The 13,608-nt window shown below is 38.4% G+C and overlaps 1 pseudogene; it reads right to left on the bottom strand.

Annotated features, from left to right (window-relative positions):
* Positions 1-12,829: 12,829 nt before the first annotated feature.
* Positions 12,830-13,287, bottom strand: LOC117072946 (annotated as a pseudogene).
* Positions 13,288-13,608: the final 321 nt, after the last annotated feature.

The following is a 13,608-nucleotide window of genomic DNA, read 5'->3' on the forward strand; positions in this document are numbered from 1 at the left end:
GCATGTTGTCCTGGTCTGCCACTCACAGTTGTGTGACCTTGGCAAGTCATTTGATTTTTCTCATGTCATTTTCCTGATCCTTAAAAGGATGTTGGAGAAAAATAAACATTTTAAGATATTTCTGGAACGTGTCTGTATCAACAAGAGATTTGGATGGATTAAAATGGATGATTTGGCCATTGAATTGAGTATTTATTCAAGGTTAACCTGAATTATTAATTATTTTGTTTATTCTCCAGATAACATTTCATCAGGTCGCCTTTTACCTCCGTAATCTGAGTACCAGAGAGGCCCTGAAATCAACTCCAAGGGCTGGTGGTAAGTTCTATTTCACTCCCTGCCAAGTTTATATCTGTTTTGAGGATTCATAAAAGACTTAAGAGTTTATTAATCCTCTGCTTTTAATTAACATTTTGTTTGTTTTAGTTTTTTATTTGTTTGTTTTTGAGACAGAGTCTTACTCTGTTACCCGGGCTGGAGTGCGATGGCTCGATCACAGCTCACTGTTACCTCAAATTCCTGAGCTCAAGGGATCCTCCTGCCTCACCCTCCTAAGTAGCTGGGACTACAGGTGCATACCATTATCCCAGCTTATTTGGGTTCTTAAAATGTGTGATGTTACATGACTCACTCCTTTCCAGCTAAACAGTCCATTCCTGTGGGGATCCAGATAGAGCTAAAACTGGAGAATGGGGTCAGAGATGCTAGTTAATTTTGGAGTGAAGTCCATTAAAAAGAAGATTTATGAAGAAAGTGGTTTTGCATCACACAGTCATCTCAGAGTGTTCTAACTGGCTGTGTTAATCAGATTTTACCCTGATATTAGTAACTTGAAATTTCATTTAAATCCTTTGCCCAATAATTATTCCGTCTTTTCCTTTATAGAATCTTGAACACTCATTTTTGTTTAAATGTTAGCCAATATCTTGAAAGTACTGTGCCCAATTTTTTTGGTAATAATGGAGTATTTCATAAAGGAGTAATTATAAATCATAAATGACAGAAAGTAGAAATATTTTATTCTTTTTTATTTGAGCTAGGAAAATTTAAACCATCAGACCAAATAATCCCACTTAAGGCCTCTGTTGTTCTGAAATCATAAAGAAATTCTGATTGCGTGGTATGTGTAAGAGAGAAGGAGAGAGATCACACATGGGTGTGTAGAAATCTGAACTTAACTTTTCTCTTGCTTCTCCAGTGTCAACTGGTCCCCATCTACCTGCTCTGTAAACCTTATTATCAGCAAAGAAGTATACAAAGTCTTCACTCTCCTCTGAAAAGCAAGTTAAGGATACTCTGGGGCTGATAGTACATGTGGTGTTTGACTGTAAGCCCAATGGGGAGAATTTAAATACTTAACCATTTAAAATAACTTAAATCAATTGTTATAAGGAGAGTGACTGATGGAAACAGAGGAGAGGACTGACTGGACTCTTAACCCATTGAAGGGTATAAATTAAACGCTGTCTTTGGTCATTTTAACTTAGTCCAGACATTGTACACAATTATTGTCTCAACAGGATAGAAGAATAAAAGGAGCTTGCTTCCTTTGCCACAGGTTTTTTTCTTACCTGCTCTGACATCTCTGAGGGTGGGGAGGGGGAAGGGAGAGAAAAACAGAGAGAGAGAGAGAGAGGAAGAGAGAGATGCATGTTACTTTATTAGTTTGGAGAATTAACCTGAAAAGGAATGTCAGTCACATGTTTGTTTAAAGCATCTCTGTGTTAATTGATCCAGAAATCTTCAGTCGGCAATACAACATTATGAATTTAGAGGCAGAAAAAAAAGTTCCCTTTGTTACCAGAGAAATGAAGTTGTATCTGGGGACGTGACAATAACAACAACAAAAAAAAGCTTTTCAGAAATGATGGTTTGATCATTCTCACCTAAGAGTTGTTGTTAAGATAAACAAAATTACAAGCCAGAGAGATATTGACATTATCTTGTTGTATTTTCAGCTTTATGGGCTGCCTTCTTGGGCTGATGTTTAAAGGATTAGAATGAAGCTTAGCTTCTGCGTGTTTTTGAAACTTCCCACAGATCAGCCTCTGAGAAAAAATGCACTGGTGTATCATGTTTCTAACACTTAAAGATCTAATTGGGATATTGTTCTGTACATGCTGTTAGACACTGTAGTGACAAGAAGAATCCTAGCCCACATTGGCCAGAAGCCAATACATACCTTCTCCGAACAAAGTGCAGGATAATTAAAGAGCAACTACCGACAGAGCACCGCAGAGCCTGCACAAAAATAGCCATCAATAAAGTGCTGGAGAGCTAGCTCCTTGGGAACGCTGGGCGCTCCTTCCTACATTTATTTTGCTTTTCAAATACAGTTCATCAGAGCTATTTTCTTCCTCACTTATTGAGTATTTTATAAGAAGTTCTAAATTTTTTTAAAAATTAAATATCTCCATCCATTATCTACGCAAAATTACCTGAAGAGCACCGTTAGGAGATTCAATGTATATTTCATGAAATTTAAGGGAACCAAGGCATTTAGAAGCTTCATTTCAATTACAAATGGAGAACTAAGAACTAAATAAAATGCACAGGGTATTTTTACATCAGTCACAATTCCTATTCAAACAACCTATTTAAATGTGCACAGGCCTTTCAGGCAGAGCCACTCAAATGCCCTTGCATAGCAGGTTCTGCAAGTAAATCAGAAAGGCGTTAGAATTGTATAAAACTGCAACATGACCCCGGTAGGCTCCATTACCTTTCCAGCATAACCATTTAAAAAATTGTTTTTCCATTCTTTTCTAAAAAAACAAAACAAAACAAAACAATTTTGTACAAATCATGAAGCACTGAGAACCTCTGAGTAGCTGGTTCTTACAGTGACCCTAAAGGATTTACACCAGAACTTTCCAACACCACTAAAGGGAACAATGCATATAAATCCCTTCCGCAGTGATGGTGAAATGGGATCCTTAGAAAGCTCCTTCTCTATTCAATGAAACCTGCCAATTTTTTACTCTTAAAATATGATTCCATCCACAGGGCAACTTCAAAATGGTTTCTCCACATTTCTTTAGATCCTGTGTAAATCAAGTGCTGTTCGGCAGATACCCTGTATAAATCATCCATATTTTAGCCCCTCTCTTTTTATAGAATGCATTTGCAAGATCAATTTTTGATTCTGCAGAGCTCCCTTTACCAGCTTAAACTAAAGATGGCTTGCTTTTTTATGTTGGTTTGCCTTTTTCTAAGTGACCCTCAGAAAACACAGTGATAGTCAAAGCTCCACACACAATTGTCTGGCAAGGTCAAATGGAGAGTTATAACAGACAGGCGTCTATTTATTTATACATGTTGCTGTGTGCTGAGGAGTTAGCCTCAACCCATTCAAGTTTTTAAATCATAGAACTTGCTTTCAAATCAACTTCTTCAGGACATCTGAAGGATTCAAGTCAATAGATAGTTTGATGTTGGTTTTTTTTTCATTAAATATCTATAGGGTCACTTAATGATATTGTTAGGATGCTTGATGCAGCCCCCAGGTAGAAGACTGTCTGAAAAGCATAAAGAATGAGCTGCTCTCCTTCTGCCACAGCCTCTGCTGATTTACAACCACTTTGTGTTTGATGTTGGACAGGATAATTTCATCAGTCTCCAACCCTTGTGATCACGTCCCAAAATGACTCGTCAGGTGAAGCCCCGGCAGAAGATTGCTTGTCACCTGTAGGAAGTAGCTGTCTGCTCTGAGTACTCTTTCCTCATAAATGTAATCATCTGTTAGTTATTCATTGAGCTATACTTCATGGGCTCGATGGAGTGGTGAGGGCAAGAGACCAACTCTTCACTGGGAAAATGCTTAGAAACAATGTTGATGCTTGTTTTGTTTTTCTTTCTTCTCTTTCTCATCTCTTTCTCACACAGGAGGAAGAAATATGCATCTGTGTTCATTTTTGAAGGTTACTATGGAGAACATCCATTTAACTACATTTAAGAATTTTTTTTAATTTAAAAAAAATTTTACAGTTGAGGAAATGAACTTAAAGATGGTGGGTAATTTGCAAAAGGTCATATAGCTCATCAGGTTTGCCTTCTTCTTTCATGAGAACTGTTGGTGTTTTATTGAAACCCAATCAGTCTTTATAGTGTTCCTATGTGTTGAGGCTAAGCTCCAGGAATTCTCACTAATTTGTGAGGAAATGTTTACACCAATGGCTGGCTGAACTTTGTTGTTATGACTCATTTCCCACTGGTGAAGACACAATTTATTTATCCTGTTGGAATGGATGTGTCTATCTTATGCATCTCCCAGATTTGTTTTTGAGAGGCACACAACACATTTGATTTCAGTTTCACAGCTGGAGAGGAATTTGCCTCAAAATAAACTGTATCTTGAATCGCACCAAAATCTGATTTAGATAATATTTAGATAAGACTTTGAACTTTCAATTTTTGAGTTGATGCTGGAACAGGCGAAGACTTTGGGGGCTGTTCGGATAGAAGGAATGTATTTTGCATGTGAGAAGTACATAAATTTGGGAATATCGGGGTGGAATGTTATAGGCGGAATGTTTGTGTCCTCCCCAAATTCGTATGTTGAAATCCTAGCCCCCAGTCTGAGGATCCTAGGAGGGTAGGGCCTCTGGGAGGTATGTCATGAGAATAGAGCCCTCATGAATGGTATTAATATTCTTATAAAAGAGACTCCAGAAAACTTCATGATCCCTTCTGCCATGTGAGGATGAGGACTCAATGAGGTGACTTCTGTCTATGAACTTGGAAGCAGGCACTCACCAGACACTGAATCTGCTGTCATCTTGACCGTGGACTTCCCAGCCTCCAGAACTTTGGGAAATAAATATCCTTTATTTATAAGCCACCCAGTCTTTGCTATTCATTTGTAGCAGCCTAACTAGTCTAAGAGGGTTAAGACAGCAAAACCTATTATAGGTTTTGTTTTGCTTTTTAAAGAATTTTTAATTGCATAAATAAATATATGTAAATAATAATGGCTACAAAGTATTTAAGGTATGCTGCATTTGTATCTTAAGCATTTTATGTATATTATCCACTTACCCTTCATTTATTTTCATGAGGTAAGTTCTAGCATCTTCATTTTACAGGCAAAGAAATAAGAGATGGTAACTTGACAAACGTCAAATAGTACATCATATCTGCATGATTTTCTTTATTTCTAACTAATTAGCAACAAATCATTATTTCAGTCAGGTGACACAGTTGCCTCTCTTACACTTTTAAGCTTAATCTAGAGTGAAATAATTTACACTATGTATTTAGTCATCATGGTTAATCTAATATAATTCTCAGCTAGCTACTTCATTCATTCATTCATTAATCTAACATCTATTAAGCACTTTCTGTGTGTCAGACACTAGGGATACAGAGGTGAACAAAGTAAGTACAGCCCTTCCCCTTGGTGGGGTGGAGGTGGAGGGCTCACCTGAGTGTGCAAGTCATAATATAAATTATGCAAATGATTGTATGATCACTACCTATAAGGGCCCCAAAGAAGAAATCAAGGGGCAATGAGCATGTTTAGTCAGCGTGGCTGAAGCACATCTCCAGAGGATGGGCCTCTTACGTCGGGCCATAGAGGATGTCTATCTCCCCAAATGACACAGGGCCTCCCAGGAACCCAGCATACAGCAGATCCATTCACCCAATGGATTCATTGTCCCAAATCACTGCACGATTTCTCTTCTCCCTATCTTAGAATGATTTGGCAGAGAGGCTTCTGGGACCTCCACAGTGTACCTGCCTTGGTATCTTAGTAAGGGAGAAGAGCAGAGCTTGAGAGGGACAGTGAGCTTAGAGTTGTGCTCAGCAATCCCAACCTGGATGTTGAGGGTGGGTGGACATGAACTCAAGCTTTACTTGGATCAGTCAGTCTTTTCATCTTAGGGGCAGTAAATGGGATACAGGTACAGGAGATTCAGAGCAGTGGCCATGCTTGAAGTTAGGATTCTTAGTAGGTTTGAAGCAAGATATTAAACAGTCTGGTAGGTCCCCATAAGTTCTCATACAGTTGATTCAGGGTTCTGAGAAGCATTCCAGGTCAAGGCATAGTCCCAGGAGTAGATCTGCAGAGTATTCAAGATATAGTCAGAATCTTATTAGTTGTCTTAAGATGGATTAGATCAGAGCCTGGGAAGGGACTAAGCATGCAGTTTAGAAGCTGCAGTGAGAAGACCTAAGCATGTCAGATTCCAGAGCTATTATCTATTCCCGTGCTTAAAATAAACTGCCAATGCATGTAGGTTGATACTTCTACCCTGATGAGCTTGACCAGAACATTCTTTCCATCCCTGGTTTTGTATTAATAATCAAATTCCCAGAGTACAAATTTGCTTTCCAGATATCACCAAATACATCTTCATCAGGGACCCCAGTACTGCAGGCCCTTTGTTGGCACTTTGCCCAAACTCATCTACAAAAAAGTAAAAGATGTCTGCTCCTCATCAGTGAGGCATCTTGATATTCTCTGGAGGAAGAAAGCCTTTTCTGCATAAAGCAATATAAGGCAAAGTATTAGTAGGTTTTCTGCTGCCATAATAGAATACCAGTTTTATTTGGCTCATGGTTCTGGAGGCTTGGGAAGTCCAAAAGCACAGCATCAGCAACTGACAGGGCCATCCCATGGAACAAGGGAAAGCAGGCACACGAGACAGGGAAAACGGGGCTGAACTCCCAAGATATCTAACCCATTCCCTCCACAGTGGCATTAACCCACCTATGAGGGCAGAGCCCTCAATACCTATTCACCTCTTGAAAATCCCACCTCTTCATTGTCACAATGGCAATTAAATTTCAACATGAATTTTGGAGGGAACATTCAAACCATAGCAGGTAATAAATGCAGTTAATAATTGTAATGAAGTAAAAGTGACATTAACTTTATTAGCCAGGGTTCTCCAGAATCAACAGGGTGTGTGTATGTGCATGCCTGTGTGTGTGTATGTGTGTGTGAGAGAGAGGTTTATATTAAGAAATTTGCTCATTTGCTCACAGAATTGTAGGGCTTGCAAGTCCTATAGGTAACCTATAGTTTACTCCAGTTCATGTAACTCATACTTTCCAAATTCCCATTTTCATTTTTTTTCTTGTTAAAGTGTGTTCTTGTTTTTCTTTTCTTTTCTTTTCTTTTTTTTTTTTTTTTTTTGGCAAGAAGGGATCTTTCTCTTGGGCAGAAGACTTAACAAATAGCAAAGCAATGACATTTAGACATAGTAAGTTTTCAATAATTTTTTGTTAATATATAACAAATGCACATAGTTTTGGAGTACATGTGATAATTTGATACGTTCATATAAAGCATAAAGATCAAATCAGGGTAATAGGGATATCCATTATCTTAAATATTTATCTCAATAATATTTAATTTAAAAATGAATGAATGGATGAATGAAACAAAAGATCCACCTTCTCTTAAATATAATATAAAGAGCAGGAATTGGAAGGCTGATGTTCTCTTCTGTAATATGCAGACTGAATAAATAGAAAGTCCCTCTGTTATGGAAGTCTCATGAATGTGAGAATAAATTTATCTTTCTGCCAGCTAGGATAGGGCTATTATCCAGATTATGCCTTCCTGGCAGAGACTATTCAACATCTACATAGAGTCATTGGTGTTCAAAAGAAAAGGAATTGACCCTTTAAAAACTACACCATAAAAAATAGACTGGTTGGCTATGAAGCTGCCTGCAAAAGGCTACAATTATAGTGCTGGATAAATAATACCTTATACTATAGGGGTGGGGGTAAGGGGAAGGGCAGACAATGGGGAGAGGACAAACAATGGAAGAAGCAAGAAAAAAGTCTTGTTTTATAAACCAGGATAGCAAAAGGGAAGGTGAAGACAAGAAGGGACATAGTGACATGGCACTCCTTCCCTAAAGGTCAATTTACTAAAAAAAAAAAAGAATTGGTAGAGCTATAGGAAAATCTTTTTATATTAAAACAATTATAACTATATTATCATAGAATATAATATTTACATAAATTATTGAGGAAAATGTTAGTTTTCTAGAAAATCATGACTGTGATGAGTGTTGTTTCAAGGTACTAAACAGCTACTGGATGAATGCTGCATGAAGTGGTATCTCATCCAAGCTCCACAAGGAGTTTATGAGGTTGAAACTCCTTATTGTCTTTTTGAGAGCGAGGCAGCCAAGGCACAGGACAGTTCATTGACTTGCCCCTGCTTAGATAGCTGGTAAGTGGAGGGCCCAGCCCAGACTTTCTAATCCAAAGCCCAGGCTCTTAGCGACCACCTTATCCTAGTCCTTATTCCCAGACTGCTGTCGCCCCATTCTCGTCTTCCCTTGTCAAGGGTGCTCTACTAGAAGAGATGGAATAGAATCTAAATTTGATCACCTCACCAGAATCTTAATGACTCCACTAATTGGAGCTGATTAGTCAGGAAATGTTATGAGTCAGACACAAGCCACTGGGGAAAGAGATGGCTTTGTTTGATTTTCCTTTCTAAGCTTGTAGAAGAAAACCTAAAAACATGTAAAAAGGAACTGACAATTTCAAGATTGATGTGCTTTCTCCCGTTAAGGCTAAATATCAAAAACTTTAACCTTTTAAGTGCTGTGATTCTGGAATATGAGTAGAAAACTAGGGTTTTTTTTTTTTTCTAAGTAAGGGAGTTATGATATAATTGCAAAATATAATGTAAGAGTAATGAGAAAAAGAATCTTTTTGACTTGCCCACTCCTGCACCTCCAAGACCTAGAGCAATGATAGGTACATAGTAGTTGTTCAATAAGTATTTGTTAAATGAATGAATGGTGATAAAATTAGGAATTAAATCATTGAAATGGTGCCCTGTCCTGTACATGATGTTTTGTTTCTTCTGAATATTATTTGTGCAGTATTTGTTGTTCAAGAAATGGACAGTTATTTAAGTCATTTATTTAAAAGTTGTTGTTTTATTTTTAAGAGACGGGGTCTTGTTTTGTTGCACTTGCTCTGCAGTGCAGTGGCATGATCATAGCTCATTGCAGCCTTGAACTCCTGGGCTCGAGCAATTCTTCCACTTAGCTGAGACTATGGCACATGCGACTGTGCCTACCTTAAAAGTATTCCTTTAAATACTCGGCCTTAGTTGATGGCTGTTACCTGATAATGAACTTACAAACCTATGGGCAAGAAAGAGCCTTAGGTGATTGACTTTAGCAAATTTAACCTATTTCAGTGAAAGAACCACACTATAAAGAACGAAAGTCCCAAATTTAGCACATCTTCTCCAGCGTGGCATATTATTCAAAAGGTAAAAAATTATATCCTCTTAATTTGCATTTATTCAAATATTAATAAGGTTGAACATGTTACCATATGTGCACTAGCCTTGTTTTTTCTTTTGTTCATCTTAAATTTTCCTAGATTACCTGTCAGGGGCTTGGTGTTCTTCCTATCAATGTGTATGAGCTCTTTAATGTTTTTTGTGCAATGCTTTTTGTATATATACTTCCCCAATCTACTGCTTGCCTTTAGAGCAATGTCTTTTAAAATAGAAAATTCTCAAAATGGCAATACCAAATCTACAAGAGGCAAAGAGTACCATAAGAAAAATGTAGAATATTAGCAATTCCAAGATAAAATTTTCTTAACAATTGTTTTTACTTACCTAAATTCCCAAAGTCGTTTGCTCTAGTAATTTATCAGTCACAATTGGAGAATAAATCACAAACGCAATACGTTCTGCTGTAATGAAAACAGTAGTGACTGCTTATTACAAAAGAAGGTGTGTTTTAGAACAAATTTAGCCCATTGGCATACATCTAAATATTTTGGAATTTCTCTAATATTCATGTCATTAAAACAAAGGAAGCTCAGTTTACTTGTATAAAATGGTAACCTGCTCTTAAATCATGATGGAATTGGGTTGCTAATATGCTTAAGGGATCTGTAAAGTGATTTGGGGAGTAAGGCAGCCCATTAGCATGCCATCCCCCATAGACCAAACGCCTTTCATTTAAACTGAGGCAGTGACTCCCTCCCAAGAGAGCAATGGCACTTTCTCTGATTCATTAATCTCATAGGATTTGGTGGGCAGCTCCCAATTTACAACCATGTCCTTCCCAAACAATGAGTGCAAACTTTATAGAAACTTAACCGTGTGGATTTTATTTCCCTGGTCTTAACTGCAGCAGCACTGAGGTGAAGAACAGCAGGGTAAAAGAAAATCCTGTGTCCAGCTCAGTGTATCAATGTTAGGAAGGAGGACAGCAAAGGTACAATTGGGAAAGGCAACATGCCTGTACATCAGACCAAGGGCTTCATTTGCCCACTTCATGTGGTGAGATCTTTCTGTTGCAGCAGGCAGGTGACTTTTCAGTCTCTGACTGATGAGACTATGGAATGAGTCTCTGAATGATTATGGAAAGAGTGATGTATGTTTCACATTTAAGGCCAACTCCTAGATCACACCTCCACATCAACAGCTGGTTGTTAAGCACCTTGTATGTACAAGGTGCTACATCATCAAAGTGTAAAGAAAGACTAACTGGAGTCATGGCATGGAATTACCTCAGGATGTTGCAGACTATAAAACTTACTAGAATTCTTTTTCCGTATGGACCCAAATATGCCTTTGTGTGATTTGATGTTTTTCACTTTCTAGTATGAGAACACAAAGTAAATTACTTTCAGTTATTGAGTTCTGAAGCATTAAAAATTGGTACTTCTGTCACCAAAGACAACAATAAAACTGGGGGAGAATGGCACGGGGATAAATAATTTCCACTTATTTATGTTCATTAGAAATTGCCAAATAGATTCATTTACTCAAAAAGACAAGTATCCCCAAGTTGGGAGGTGTCATGTTCCACTAAGAGGAAATGTTTCTTATGACCAAATTAAAACACACAACTCTGGGAAAAAAAGGTTTATTTTAGATGTTGTGATAACTGACCCCCAGCCATATGCTCCAAGTGGGATTAGTAATGAGGGTTTCATTTAATAAGGTTGTTTTTCTTTCACAAAACCATATTAAATGAAATAGAAAGAAAAAGTAATGTTTGTGTCAATGAAACAGGCTTTTGTGGCATCACAGCCAATGACCATGGGCACAGACAAAGTAGAGGGGCTGGCATCAGGGAGCATCTCAGTGCAGCCATAGAAGGCAGAGCTTTGGCACAAGCCAAATTGTGTACTCCAGAATTGCCCCTGTACTTGCGGCAAAGATAATCTACCTGTTCCCACTCCTTTTGGAAAGCTTGTGGCTCCTTTGAAGCATGGCAAGTGTCCCAGCCTTCCCTGGATGAAGACAGGTTGGTCCACTGGGAAATGGCTGCTGCTGATAATGCAGGTATGAACTCTGCAAGACAGAGGTAAGCCAGTCTTTGCAAAATAGACCAAATGTTAAGAGTTCATGGGAAAACATTTAAAATAAAACCATGATCCCTTTCTAAACAATTATAACTTACATGCAAAGAAGAAAGTAACTCGGACACTCCTTCCATCTACCACAAACGGAGATGTAGGGCCTTCTTCACTCTTTAATAAAGCTCCATTGTTTTTTCATGTTTTTGCTTTATAGGGCTTAAATTAAAGGGAAATTACCCTATGGAGAGGCGACTCTTTTCTTGTAAAGCTTTTACAGCACCTATATTGGCAAACTCCCTTGTGGGTCAGTGCTTGTTCTGAGACGACTTTTTTTTTAAACTAAAAATATTTCAAATCATTATCACGAAAAAAACAACAACAGGGCAAGAAGTAAACTACTGACTGGGCTTGATGGCTCACACTTGCAATCCCAGCACTTTGGGAGGCAAAGGCGGGTGGATTACCTGAGGTCAGGAGTTTGAGACCAGCCTGGCCAACACGGTAAAACCTCGTCTTTACTAAAAATACAAAAAGTTAGCAGGGCATGGTGGAGGTTGTCTGTAATCACATCTACTCAGGAGGCTGAGGCAGGAGAATTGCCTGACCCGCAGAAGCGGAGGGTGCAGTGAGCTGAGATCGCGCCATTGCACTCCAGCCTGGGCAACAAGAGCAAAACTCTGTCTCAAAAAAAAAAAAAAAAAAAAGAAGTAAACTACCATAATGCCATATAGTTTTACATAAAGAATGTCCCAAAATCTTAGTGCAATCCCCTAAGACAATAAATACATGTCTTGAATTAACTTCTCTTGTAAGCACCCAGAACATGCTAGATATGTACCATCCTTGGACAAAGAGAGAACATGATCACTCAAATTCTCTTGCATCATGCTGGAAGTAGTTGGCCTATCCCCAAAGCATGAGGGTCTGGTAGGCCCAATTGTTCTACTGACTCTGAAATAGAGAAACTTTTATGTCAAAAGTTGCCTTCTTTGGTAAGGATCGTAACCTGGTATTTTCAGTTATTTCATTAAGTTTGCCACATAATTATAATTGAAGAAAACATAGGGTTCATTTTTAACCTACTATTACAAAATTCTTCACTTCGAAAGTTGTTATTAGAAAAGAAAAATTAGTCTTTTAACAAAAACGAAGTTTGAAAAGCATTATCAACATATAGAACAGACACATGACTTTTAAACTTACTTTGTTGTATAGGAAAGACAAATGAGACCTTAATCCTTTAAGAAATGCCTCTGAGTATCTCCGTCTTCATTTCCATGAAATTTCGTAAGGACATCAGTAATAATATAATGGTGGCTCTGAGCCACTGTTTCAGCAATGTGTAGGCTGTTTATTTTTTTCCTCTTTGCTTTTTTTTGGTGACAAAAAGTGTATTAAATGCAAAAAATAATCTTATTAATCAATTTTTTAGCTGTGTAAAAATATGAGTTCATTAGAATGAGGGTTTTTTTTTTAAGGCATACAAGCTATTTATTAACAGACAAAGCTTACAGGCTTATTTCTTCTTAGACACACCCACGGTGCGGCCAGGGCGGCCAGTGGTCTTGGCGTGCTGGTCTCGGACACAAAGGCCCCGGAAGTGGCGCAGCCCTCTATGAACCCGAATCTTCTTCAGTCGCTCCAGGTCTTCATGGAGCTTGTTGTCCAGACCATTGGCTAGGACCTGGCTGTGTTTTCCATCCTTTACATATTTCTGTCTGTGTAAAGACCAGTCTGGGATCTTGAACTGGCATGGGTTCTGCATAATGGTGATCACACGTTCCACCTTATCCTCGGTGAGTTCTCCTGCCCTCTTAGTGAGGTCAGTGTCTGCTTCCTCAACACCACATGAGCGTATCTTCTACCCACATCCTCAATGGCAGTGATGGCAAAGGTCATTTTCCACTGCCCATTGATGTTGGTTTCAGGTACTCACAAAATATGCTGGAACTTTTCAGGGATCACTAGAGACATGGTGGCCGCACAAGCAGAGGCAGGCAGGCCTCCTGTGGAAGAGAGAATTCGTTTATCTAAAACCATGTGTACTAATCAGAGTAAGATTTAGTCCAAATGTGGGTGACAAGTACTAAGCTTCTGTAAACACAAGCTGTAGGAGCATCAACCAGAAACTCAGCAAAAGCCTCCTTTAGATGGTGAAGATTATACTAAGATTTAAATGATGAAAAAGAGTTAACCAAAAGAACTAGGAAACAAAATATTCTAGGCAAAGGGAATAGCCTGTTCCAGAGTCCAGAAGTGAGAGTTAGCACAGCTTATTAGGAGTTTTGAAACTAC

The sequence above is a fragment of the Trachypithecus francoisi genome, unplaced genomic scaffold, assembly GCF_009764315.1.
Source record: "Trachypithecus francoisi isolate TF-2019V2 unplaced genomic scaffold, Tfra_2.0 Lachesis_group4, whole genome shotgun sequence".
In the NCBI taxonomy this organism is placed as follows: Eukaryota; Metazoa; Chordata; class Mammalia; order Primates; family Cercopithecidae; genus Trachypithecus; species Trachypithecus francoisi.